A 13,224-nucleotide genomic window follows, 5' to 3' on the forward strand; every position below is an offset into this window, starting at 1 on the left:
CCCTACTAATTCCATGAGTGTTAAGCTGAATTAAGAGGCAAATTGGAGAAAGGCAATTGCTCCAACCTTCATAGCACACTCCACATGTAGTTATATGTTCTTCCTGTGCCCAAGGTAAGTTTTAATTTCCAAAAGCCACCAGATAGTTAAAAGTCCTTTATTAAATAACAGATGCTGTGACACCTCATCCCCTTATTAGTGGCTGGTACCTGCAGGTTCCCGTGGTGCTGGTGCAGTCAGGTGGAGCCATCTCAGTGCTGGGTACACATTTGCAAAGTTAAAACGTGTTCTGCATCCTCTCCGTATTCAAATCAGACACCCCATGGCTGGACAGTTTGGTGCCTGAGGCACTTTTTTCTCCAAGGACCTCTCTAGCTCCCAAAGGCCCTTGCTCACTTTTCTGTGGTGGTCCTGGAGCTGCTACACTGATGTGGTGGCAGCAGCTGGCTGGGCTGGAGCCTCTCTGTGACTCCATCAGAAGAGGGTCCTGGCACACAGGGTCTTCATCCAGCCCTGCTCCAGCCCAGCTGCTTTCCCCATGACCAGAGTCCTCCAGGGGCTCTTTAAAAGCCAGCAGTACCCAGAATTAAAAGGTTTTGTCCCCCAGACCTACATGGAGTTAGTTAATGTGTAATTTGGCACCTGAAAACAGCAGTGCTGATTTCAAAGGGACCTTCTAAGATTTTCAAGCATATTTTACAAAGTTTCTATTTTGTCCTGCTTGTAACTCACCCCTAGCCTGGATCATGGGGACTCGTTGAACTTGAGGACTTCTATGTCTTAGAAATAATTAAAAACATAATTAAAATACAGAGGTAGGTTGTATGCTTGTTCTGGTTTGTTTTTTGTTTTGTTTTTTGTTTTGTTTTTTTGCATAAAAAGGAGAACTATCACCCAGTGCTTCCGCGGCTTCAAACGTCTGATCAGAGCCGCTCAGATGCAACAAAACCAGCTCTGAAACCGAGAAACCAAGTAACTTTGGGTGGGGAACCAAGAACAGGGATGATTTCAGCTGCAAAGCGGAACAACTACAGAAAGCCAAGAAAACAAAAAACAGGGAGGAAAAAAAAAAAGAGAGAGTGAAAGAAAGGACAGCGTTTGCCAATATGACTTTAGCATTTTGTGCAGCTTTTTTTAGCCAGGGCTGCTCTCGGCAAAAGAGCTTTCTCCTGAGCAGCACGAGCCATCTGGAGAAGCCGTCTGCCGCCTTTCAGCCCCAACAACTGTTTAAATTTCTCACAATTTCACTTCCAACCCAGGGTTTAGTTGTTGTTGTTTGTTCAGGGGGCGTGGGCTCTTTATTCATTTTTCCCGCACACCCCTCCCTGCATGTCCCAGCCGTGAGGAGCCGCTCTCCGGCCCCTCGGGACCGATGCTCAGCCCCGCACTGCAGGTACCGCCGGGGCGCGGGGCGGGCCGCAACAATGGAGGGCAGCCGGGGCGGAGGACGCAGGCGGTGCCGCCGCCCCTCGGCCAAGTTGGAAGCCGTGGAAGGACGAGGGAAGGCGGCCGAGATCCCAACTTGGCCGAGGGGCGGCCGGGGAAGGGCGGCGGGCGAGCCCCCGCGCGCTGCCAGATAGTGATCCACGGCCGGCGGGCGGGCGCGGGAGGAGGAGCCCAGGTGTCCCTTCCTGCCACATAGTGCGCCGCCCCTTTCCCCGCCCGCTCCCGGTGGTGCTGGCGCTCCCGCCGCCGGGCGCGGGGATGGACTGCAGCACAAAGGCGCGGGCCCGCTGAGGTAACGCTGCCCGGGCTGCGGGCACCGGCGCGGGGGCGGCGGGGCGGCGGGGATCTCCCTTCCCGCCCAGCGCGGGGCCGGGGCCGCCCCGGAGCCGCGCTCGGGGAAGGGGGGCGGCGGCGGCCGGAGGCCCCGAGCGCTCCGCGCGTTGCCGCGGCCGCCCCGGGGCTGCGGGGGGAGCGCGGGGGCCCCGGCCGGCGGCGGCATGGGGCGGTGCGGGGGCACCGCGGGGCCGAGGGGGGCTCGCCCGCGGGTCTGCGCCAGCTCTCCGCCGGGGGAGATGCTGCAGTGCTGCCGTTCTGCCTCGGCGCTGGGCTGAGGAGGAGGACGGGGCTTTAAATAATGCGCCTCCGCTCCGAAACTCCGCTAATCAAATAAAACCTTGGGAGTGATCGCTGTAACTGCAGGCTGTCCTTGCTCCACCGCAAGGCTCCGGGCTCCCTATGCCTCTCGGAAAACTTCTTAAAATCCACATGATTTGGGGTTTTTATAGTGGCGCACAGCTCCACCTTGGCCGCGGATCGCGGTGCGGAGAGCCCGGGATTGCGCTGCCCGGTGCAGGCTCAGGCATTCCGGTCACGGCAGCGCGGAGCCACCGGCGTGAGCGGCATCAGCCCCGCGCCGCTCTCTGCTGCGGGCTCGCCGTGGCCACCCAGCCCTCTGCCCTGCTCGCAGCTTGGAATTATCTCCATTCTGTGCCTGTCTTAGGGAGGAGGAAATTCAAGATTGCTGCCTTGAACTTTCGGCTTCAGAAAGGAGGATTTACGATGGGCCTTTTGGGAGTTTGTTCCTCCGTGTTGGTCAGTTTTCATCTCGCATTAAAAAGCTTATTTAGGAATTCAGAGCAGAGTTATCAGTCCGTGTTCACTGCAGACTTCAGGGCAGGCAGTGTCTGCATGGCTGAACGATGGGATTTTGGCAGGGAAGCCTTGGAGTGGCTCTGTAAGGAGGGTTGAGCATGCCTCAAAAGCAACAACGTGGTCGTGGAGGTGGGTTGCCTCTGTTCCTGTCTGAGCATCATTATGTTACAGGCAGGTTGAGCCTGAATCTGCTGGTTTTCATTCACATGTCCGGGACTCGTGTCTGGAGGGTAGTGATGTGATACCAAGTGGAGGGAAAATGTGTAGGCATGTGCCTCATCTGTGTAGTTCCACTATGTGGAGGAGTTTAGTTTTAAAAAAACCAAACAGATAAAATCAATGGCAATGAATATCTGGGCCAAAAAATGAATGGCCAAGGGTTATAAAAGCATGAATGTATGGAATTGCTGAATTGTGTGGGAGAAGTTGCTGCTTAAATGAGCTTTGGTACCAGAGGAATGAAGCTGACAAATATAACCTCAGCCTTTCAAAGAGCGCTTCGGTGTGCCTGGGGCAGCTGTCTCGCTTACCTTCAGGTCCAGTTGCTGATGACTGGAGTGAAGCACAGGTGTGGCAGAAGTATGGCTGTGTGTGATCTGCTGGGAGGGGATGGTGGTGGCTCTTGGGGGGAGTGGTGCAAGACGGGGCAGGTTCTGCCTGTGTCTGCTTTGACAGCAGTTCTGCTGTGAAAAACTCCCTTTTGCCTCCCTGCCAGGGTTTGCCGTGTACCAGGGGGTTCTCAGGGCTACACACCCGGTCACTTCAGCGGCCTTGCTGGCTGGAAACTGTGTGTGAACAAATTGTACGAACCTCCTTGGTGGCATCCAGTGCTTGCAGGGAAACAAAGTGTCAGCCCAAGGGAACAACATGAGCTCTTGGGCTGTTATCAGACAAGCTCCTCAATGCTGATTTGAGTAAGAAGTGTGTGTATTTCTGAATGAAACAAAATGATAATTGTGTAACTAATAGAGTATACCAGTTTTAAGTTTAGATGTTGTCGTGTTAATGCTTTTAGTGTTAGTTGCATTATTTCTCAGAAGATATTATTACTTGAGTTTAATTTTTGCTGGAAGAATATGAAGTCCCAGGCAGGAAGGGGTGGGCTGCTTAGGGGCTGAGTGTTTAATGATAGAGGTTAGTGAACGATGATGATGATGATTAAGCACACGTCCTTAATTCCTGACCAATAGATGGAGTGCTGCTATGCTTTAGGATATCTGGGGATTTAATGGTCTCTTGGTTAAATCAGTCATTATCCTTGACTCTTGCCTGAGGATTGAGGCAGCTGACATTATTTAAGGGAAAGGTGATTTTAGGATGGCGCATTCAAGCTGCCATGTACCCCACAATCATGTAACCCAAAGAGAAGGTCCAGGAGATGCCTCTGACCCCCCAGGCTTTGCAGGGTGGTTGGACTGGAGCGATCTGGGGGAACAGGGCAGTTTCACTGCCTTGGCCAGCAAGGTGTACTGCAGCCCTTGTGGTGCCCCTTTGCTGGTTATGAAATGAGCTGGTGGACAGGGCTGGCTGAGCCCAGCTGGGCTCGCTGTAGCTGTACTGGAACGGTCCCTGTTGCATGTGATGTTAGAGGTGACATTGCACGCAGGGACCGCCTGCTTTTGTTCAGCTGCACTTGCTAGAGGCCAAATGACCTGGCATTAGACTCTATTTGCTGTGAAAATCATGAGAAATTAACATATAAGAGTAAAAATCGTGAGAAATTAATGTGTAAGAGGCGAGAAATGAAAACTGTTTTAAGAACGGCCGGCATTAGTTTGTTTCCCTTTGTAAGGGAATGTTTTACGGATCAAGAACTGAACTGAAAGAAGGCAAAAGGCTGCTGGTTTTTCCCTTGTTAAAATCATCATTGCCCGTTAAAACTGCAGTGCTGTCCTTGCTGTGCTGTGGATGGTGCTGGAATGATAATGCTTAAGAAAAACAATTTTAATTTAGGGCAATAACTTGCTTCACTTTGAGATGGTGCATAAAATTGCCTTTTTGCTAGCGCTTTTTAAACTGGATATGAATTCTAGTTTCTTTTAAAAATGTCCTGTAACTTTAGCAGCCATAGTAACCTCTGGCTATTATTTCCCTTGTAAATCAATTTTGCATTTTCATAGTGCTGCTGCCTCAAAAACCGAGTTGGTCATTGTTTTGGTATTGACTTAGAAGAATGCAATCTATATTTTTTAATAGCATTGCTTCCCCTTACATCACAGGCTTTTCTTCAAGCTATGTTTTGAAATGCCTGTTGCTATATGAGAGATGGTGGTGTGGCTTCTGGTAGGATTCTTGGGGGTTAGTTGTCTTTTGTGTAGTGTTTTTTGGCAGATGAAGATGAATAAAAACTACTTGACCCTTAGGGAACAAGCAGTAACTTACTCATTGTGTGTTAATATTAGTTCTGTTTGCCCACAGAGTCCACTCTGCTTCTATACTAACTCTGAGTCACTTGGCATGTGGGAAAACACTTTTGTTTCTTTTCTGTATTCAAGATAACACATGTCATTGTACATCATCACAAATGGGATTTTGAGGGATTTCATTTAAAGATATCCTAGCAAGTACATGGCTTTTTTGCAGATAATTTGTGATCCGGATTATTAATTAAGAGAAACAAATTTTAATTGGTTAGATAAGAAAGTATGTTCAACTATGGCATGCTCTTAATCTGGGCTGGTGGCAGAGGGATGGCAGTTCAAAACTGTAGAGTGAACTGGAAAATGTTGGCTTGACATTTTCTACAGATTGATTGAGAAGTTGGATAGTGGGAGAAGGCTTGAGAGCATCACACCTCAGTGGGAGGGTGATGGCTCCAGGTGTTTTATTGCCCCCTGGATCTTTACAGTCTGGTGAATGTGATGTAGGTATCTGTTTGTTTAGGACTCTGGGAGCATATTAAACATAGTTTGTGTCTTATGGCAGTAATGTCAATTCTGCTCGACAAGGATGCACTCAGCTGTTACAAAGTGCTAATTAGGGAAATATTCTAATAGCCTCATTCATTGTTCTCGTCTGTTAAACTGTTGTGGTCTTGGCTAGGAAGAAACTCTTTTCTTGCCTTGTGTTGTCCGGCGTGTTAAAATCCAAGTGACATCAAAGCAGGAGGCAGTTTCATGTGAGTCAGCAGGCTGAGGTGAAATCCGTAAATCACAGGCTGGTGTGAGCGCTGGGGCTTGCTTTGTAGCATTTCACGTTGTGTTTTCTTGACCCACAGCAGCTGACAGCTGGTAAATCCCTTCTCCCTTGTGCAGCTGGAATCTCCTGAAGTTGCTTCTGCAGCTGAAGTACGTGGCAGCCCTGAGCAGCACGGAGCTGACAGCAGCTTGCTGCTGTTCCCACTGCTGCCCTGAACGAGTACCTGGTGTTACTGCAGCACTTCAGCCTGGAGCTGAACTCTGCTCTGTTGGCCAAAGAGGATTCATTGACTTGCTTTGAAAATCTCTGCTTTTGTCTTCATCTATACCTGTAATAACTGATCCCAGACTTCTTTTTTTTTTAATATTAATGCATATATTCAATGTAAAATTATACAGGAGTTTCATTTTTTGCTTTTGTTTGACTTTTTTTTTTTTTTAGAAAACAAGTATCCCTCTACATATTATCCATTGCTATTACACTAAACACAACCTAGGTCAGAGGCCAGGTGGACCTGCATATTCTGGTTGCAAATGCACAGTAAATGTCAGCCCTGGAAGGACACCTGCATGTGTCTTGTGGTAAAAAGAGTGCGAAATAGGAAAGCTTGCTTGATGGGTAAAGCCCACTTAACTATTCAATACAGTCAAAACAAGGAAGGAAAAATATCATTTGAAATATACATTAAAACTCCCCTCTACAAATGTAGACCAGCTTTTTTTTTTTTTTTTTTTTTGGACAGCTCTAGAAGTCTTGGCAGAATGCTGTGGGAGCAGTTTGGTACTGAAGTTGTCTGTGTGATTAAAATAAATAGTTTCTAGAGCAATGTAAATTATAAATTGGCTAGGTTCAAAGAGATTGCTGGTATTAATGTAAGTCTTTTCATATAATCCAGTATCCCAGCACTGTCTTAACAACCCATATGATGTTTTAGTCTTTATGGATGTATGTACAAAAAACCTCTGTATTTATAAAGAGCATCACTAAGGCCACAAAGTCAAGTATTTGAAAGCTGCGTAGTGCTTTCCAAAGAAAATATCCTCAATTTAAAAATTAAATTACAGCATTGGAAAGTACACTTAGGAGCCCTGATGTCAGAAAGAGAGGAGTGTTTTGGCTCAGATGCTTCAGATCTAGCAGACACTTAGCAGAGGCAACCTTCAGCCTAACGTGAAAAATTAGGTGAAATTGAAAATAGAATTTTGGGACGGAAACAGTGGACAATACTAGGCAGTGCATCCAGCTCTGTCTAGAACTGAATACAATAACTTGAAAGTACTGACCTCACAAGTACCTCTGTTTTTTCCTGACTCGGATACACAACCATTTTTAGGAGTGTTAATGAATTGCATAACAATTTCTCTAGGCTCCTGGTCAATGCTAAAACAGGAGTAAAACACAATTTAAGCAAGCTGCCTTTTAATACTATTTAAATTATTGCTACACACCAGGCAACATACCATATTTGCTGTGTCTCCTAAACCACCAAAACCTAACCTAATTTTTTTTTTTCTTGGAACATACAGACTTTATACAGCATTTGAAGATGTGCCCTGTGGAAGGTCAGATCAAGTTTTCTCAAATGATTATTTTCAGCTATATTGACTGCAGTTCTTCAAAGGTGCTGAGATTTAGGGTGTAAGAACTTGTATATGAAAATAATATCTGGCATGCCTATGCTATATTAGCCTGTGTAGCTCTCCTGTTACAACATTACTGCAATAATAAATGAATACCTAGTTCAATATATATTTCTGTTCCTGTGTTTAAATTCTGATAGTACCCACAACAAGCTCATCATCCTGTTTCAGATCTTGATTGCAGATGAAGCTTTGCACTAAATACCTGGTTAAGGGATAATTGTCCTCATAGTGTTCACAGTTAATCTGTACAATTTCTGGCTTTCAGTTGTAACTGTCTTTAAATGCCTAAATATGCCTAAACTATAGGCAAAGGCAAAATGCTTCTGGTAACTCAAATGTTTTTGGACCCAGCCATCAGGGCACAAGGCAAAGATGTTCATGGACTTTAATTCACCCACTAAATAGAAGCTGTTCCCCCCTAGAGCAACCTGTGTATTTTCAGGCCAAAGTCTGTGTAACTTTCTTATTCCTAAAGTTACTGAGGTTGTAAAAGCATTTGTGGGTATGTGTTAATTTTTTTCCCCCCCATTCCCACCAGTGGGCATAATACTGAATGCAGATGAGATTTCTTACTGATGTGCTGATTGGAATGGGTTGGCTGTGCAGAGCTGTTTGTCTGTGACACGTAGCTGACTTGGCATTCGAAGGACACATGCATGTTCTGTGTTAAATGGCTTAAGGACTGGAGTGACACAGTTGGAGAGCTTGGCAGTTACCTCTGTGATTTGGAACAAAAAACTCCATCTTCCAAGACAAACTGTCCAAAGTAGATCTCTCAGTCAAAATTTCATAAATATTTTTATTGTGAAGATTTAATTCTGAGCATCTCAAGAAGAAAAGAGGACTCGTGATGCATGTTTTAGTAATGGCTAGTACAATGTTTTGTAAAGCCCAGTATGTCTGTAACCGGCAAAGCCCGCTTTAGGTGTTTGTTTTGTTCCTTATCAACCTGATCAAAATTATGGGTCTGGTATGGAGCAGAAAAAAAAATGCAGAAGAAATTGCAAATACATTGAAATTTATGGTGTTTCAAAATAAATAAATGAACCCAACACAAAAGCAGAACCCAAACCAAGTGGTCTGGCAGTCAGGTTTTCCCCTCCATTTTTTTTACTCTGTTTCAAACTTTGTTTAAATACTTCTGCAGCATGCAGAGAGATTGAATACATCTGTGTAGTGCTAGCATGAGAGAGTCTGTGCTCAAAAACAGGTTAGTTCAAAAAAAAAGGAAAAAAAAGAAAATCTTGAAATGAATCCAGGTAGCTTCCTGGTTAAAACATATCAAATAACATAAAGTATGTGAACTCAAGACAACTCAGTTTAACTATATAAAACATTCAAGCTGTAAAGCATCAGGAGGTTTTTTTTATAGGTGCTTGGATAATTTGCCCTGAGGTGGCAGGGGAGCAGATTGGGTTGGTTCCCTTTTTACATCAGATGTTTTCCTGTGAGCCAAGAACTTGGGGAGAAACTGAAATACTGCTTCCTCTTTAAAGGGTCGTTGCATATGCATTATGTTCTTTGTGTGTGTTTGCTAAAACTTAGATGTTTTTAAAGATCTGTGCCCCTAGTTTTAACATGTCCTAAGACAGCTCCTGGTTAAGGGCTGGATTTCAAAGACTGCTTAGTTCTTCTCAAGCACCACACCATTCAAAATGGAAACTTTTGCTGTCTGGTCAGCAGAAAGTGTTGTTTTTCCTTGCCATTGCTAACATGAGTGTTTTATTGCATGTCAATGCTTCTAATCAAATCAGGTGGCACTTAATGTATTGCCTGTGTCCTTGAAAGTATCTTAAGTCTCCAATTGCCTGGATCAAGGCACTGTCTCTCAAGCAATGGACCCAAAGTGGCCGATGGAGGCTGTTAAGTGTGGTTATTATTTCTTCTGTACCAGAGAGGTGTCATCCAGCAAGGGTGGTCAGCACTTCAGTCCCGTGCTTTGGGGAATCTTTGCTTAGATGTGGAGATTTCCATCTGAGGAGAGGTTTGGCAAACACACAGGAGAGACCTCGGGGTGAAAGGGAGGGAGAGCTCCGAGTGGGGAGAGGAGGTTGGAGTGCTCTGCTCCGCAGGCAGGGCCAGCAGGAGCCCAGGCTCATCCAGTGCTTCCAGTGCCAGCAGCTTCCTCTGCCTGCTCCTTTCCTAGAGCTGCAGGAACAGACAGCCTAGGCCATGTGTATCAGCAGAGCAGTGTGTGCATGGTCCCTTTCCAAGGACCTCGAGTGCTGTGTGGCACTTGTCACCAGGCTTGGGTCAGTGAACTGTTTCACAGGAACCCACAAAACAGACTGAATTATATTGATCTTATTGTCCCAATACTTGTCTTAGGAGATTCTATCTCTCCACTGGAAAAATGATCAGTTTCCTTGTTGAAAAGGGTTGGAATTCTCCCCTTTATGGGAACAATATTTAAAAATTAAAACAAAAAACTCCCACATGTATCGCTTCCTTTCCTATTAATATTAGCTACTATATTGCATAAAACTAATGTACGTGCGATGTTGATTAAAAAGAATTGGCTAATGGTGAGAGTAAGAATAAAAATTTATTTATAGCCTGGGCTAGCCTTTAACAAGAGAGAATAGCTTGAGGTAAAGCATATAACACTAGTGTCTGGCTACCGTCAAACATGCTGCAAATATATAGTAACAGATATTGTGGGCAGTAAATTTATCTTTGTAGTAGAAACCTGATGTTGTTGCTATTCCCAGGGGCTAAGTTGAATTACATTATTACAGAGGCTGAGCTAACAGAGCTTTGCTTATAGTATACATACAGACAAGGCGGTTCTTCACAGAGAGGTGACCTCTGCTGTATTTTGGTTTCAGATTTCACAGGGACCCATTTCAAAGTTTTTAGCTTCAGTCCACACCCTGCTGGTAGCTAGCTATAAAACTCTCTTTGAAGTAAGTAAAAAAAAAAAAAGTCTGTCATTTATTACTTTAATAAAGTCAGATAAAGGTCATTTGTTTACTCATTTTGCGATATACACTGCTGCCACTGTTCCTTGTCAATATAAGTGATACTTGAAAGATGGAACTAAAGCTACAAAATTACTGGTTGCAGTGTGCAAATGCATAGTGTAAGTAATTATCGTTTTTATGGGTCTTTTGTTTATTAGTTAACTTGGAGAATGTGCATGAGCATATATTTGTGCTAAGGAAGCTATTATGGTTGACATGGCGTAATGTAGTGTACTCCCTCCAAGGTTATTCCACCCTCTCTCTAAACTTTTTTTGTGTTTCTCTCTCTCTCTCCAAAACCAATTTAAAGAGGCAAATTAAAGCCCTGTAATCCTATTTAAGAGCCCTGTCGAATAAGAAGTCTGCGTGTCACTGTTCCAATAAATATAATCACCTCTTTAGTGCAGTCACTCCGCTCTAGGACAGATTTCCATCAGATTGAAATATTTGGGTTGTAACTTACAACCAAGCTAAAGGGGATACCCTGCTCTTCCCTCCTGGCCCTGCCTCATCCTCTCTTGTGTAAGCCCTGCTGCTTGCTGAACTTGTGCAATTCACTGTGAATTGCAGCAGAAAAGCTCCTCTCCCCCCTCTGACTGCATCAACTCTCTTTAAGAAGTTTAATTAACTCAAGAGAGGTTTGAGTGAGCGCTGGGTGTGTACAAGGTGTCGAAGGCAATGGGGAGAAGCAGGGAAAAGGCGGGTGAGAAGATGGGGCACTGTCAGTGCTGGGCTCCAGGTAGACCCCAGCCCCTGAATCCTTGTTGGGTGATGCTCTGCAGCACTGGGAGGTGTCCGTGAGCCGAGTCTTCTGCAAGGGAACTGCAAGGTAGGAGAGCAGAAGTGATCAAATAATTTCTCTGGGCTTTGAGATACAATGCAGCAGCTCCCAGATTGAGAGGTTCCCCCTTACCCTCCCAGTGCTCTCAGAGTCTGAGGGGGAGCAGTCATGTTTAAAGGCAGATTCTGGGATAAATGCAATGTTTTGGCAAAATGACATAATTTCAAAAATATTTTAATTAAAATAATCTCTGCATGCTAGGCATATCCCAGCTGTGTGTGGCTGCCAGTGGGTGACAATCCTGTGTGGTGTGCTGGTCTTGGGCACTTGGTGTTGCTTTCCACAGCAGCCTCCCCTTGCCTCCCAAGCCTGCAGTATCCATGCATAGCACAAGATGCACAACTAAATTTTCTATAGTAAAATTCAAAGGTTTGCATTATTGAGAAGTGTATACCGTTGCTTCTCTTACTTTTTCTTTATTTCATAAGTTACATATAAGAAGTGGAGGCTACATACTGCCATAGGAGAATTTTATTACATCAAGTAGGCCACACTGTCTATATGTATAGAACAAATTCTTTCTTTGGTGAGAGGGAAGGGTGAGGCTGCTCTTGGTTCTAGTAATGAACTTCTGCATATGTTTACAAGATAACTTTATGTATAAAGAATTCAGAATTCCATTGCAGAAAATGTATACAAATAAGTTGCTTAGCATATCTCAGCGAGCCGCCCAAAATGCTAATTCTAGCTTGCAGTCTCTTAGGTGCCTTTCACAATGGCATTGCCGCTCTTCTCCTTCCATCCAGGCTCTCATCAGTTAAAGAATGTGTAAGAAAACCTGGCAGAAGAATTGTTTTAGGAGGGTAATGCTGAGTTCCTAGCAGCAGAAAGCTCTTTGCTGCTGGAGTTGACTGAAATTGTTCCAGTGCATCTCTGTGCAGGTGGTGGGTGATAGAAGCTCTCAGTGTGAGCAGCTGTCCTGCAGAGAGCACTTTATTGTCTCCAGTGCCAGGTCCTCCCAGCTTTCTCCTCTCTTCTCCTTTTTTCTCTTCTTCTAGCTGCAGAGAAGGATTGTCTTCCAAAGTTTGCATTTGCTCTGTTTCATATGATATGCAGGCTTCAGTGTAGAGACTTAAGGAGTCTTATCAAAGTAATACTGGCTCAGTCAGAGTAAAGATGCTTTAGTTAAATAGACTATGGCTGTGTTTAAAAATAACTGCTCTAGCTGTGTCAGCGTGTTGGACAACCTGATACTGACTTCAACAGAAAGAGCTTCTGAAAATTGCTTTGCCTGTTGCAGTATTGCCCCAGTGTGAACTTGGTTTCTGTTGGTATCACTTCAGTGTTAGATAAACCAAAATTTAAAATTCAGAGCCCCTGAATTTTATAAGTGAGCAGCCAAATGGCTTCAGAGAGAGCTTGTTGTAGTGGGCACCTTTTGAATGCACAAAGAGGAGTAGCAGCAGTATTTTTCTTGTTCACATTGTGAAAACAGCAGTGCCTGGGTTTGGGAGCAAACACCACCCTCATTTAAGCTCAGTTAGTTTTGGGTTCTCGGCTGTTTGTAGTAAAAAGGTGGTGTGGGTATTTTCCAGCCCGAGATCTGTGTGTGACTGCTGTGCTTGCACACATGTAGCCTGGTGCTTTCTTGTCATAGTATAGTGGGTGGAGGGGATTTCTAGTAGTTCCTGTGCAATTGTCTCATTTTGCCCCAGCCCTGGTGTGTCTCTGACTTCTGCTGCCTTTCTGAAGACTCATTTAAGGCACTGATGTTCTTAAAAAGTCTAGGAGAATTTTTAATGAGAACTTTTTGTAAATGCTTTGTGTATGTGATGTTTATTCTATTTTACAGTTCTTGTCACGTGTGGGTTTTCTGTCCTTTTTTTTTCTTGGCAAGGAAGACAGTATTACATTCTTGTATCAAGAGGAAGAGTATTAAGCCTACTCATAAAAAGAAGATTTATTATCAAATGTAGTTTTTCATTTTGTCCATTGGAAATTATATTTTTTTCAACTCTAACCATACCCAGATTACTGGCTTCATTCATACAGTTGTATCAAGTTTGGATGCTGTCTTTGTTAAATTATGGCTCCTGAGGGT

General features: G+C 44.6%; 1 protein-coding gene across 4 annotated transcripts in view; it reads left to right on the forward strand.

Moving 5' to 3' along the window:
* The first annotated feature begins 1,460 nt into the window (after positions 1-1,460).
* Positions 1,461-13,224, forward strand: part of ADD3 (adducin 3) — a 92,132-nt gene continuing 80,368 nt past the window's right edge. The window contains exon 1 of one of the 4 annotated variants that reach the window (XM_030951722.1): positions 1,461-1,738. The gene's annotated coding sequence lies outside the window, so the exon portion shown is untranslated. The remainder of the gene's footprint in view (positions 1,739-13,224) is intronic. The other 3 variants (XM_030951720.1, XM_030951718.1, XM_030951726.1) reach the window with 3 other exon arrangements.

Source organism: Camarhynchus parvulus, chromosome 6, assembly GCF_901933205.1.
Source record: "Camarhynchus parvulus chromosome 6, STF_HiC, whole genome shotgun sequence".
Taxonomy (NCBI): Eukaryota; Metazoa; Chordata; class Aves; order Passeriformes; family Thraupidae; genus Camarhynchus; species Camarhynchus parvulus.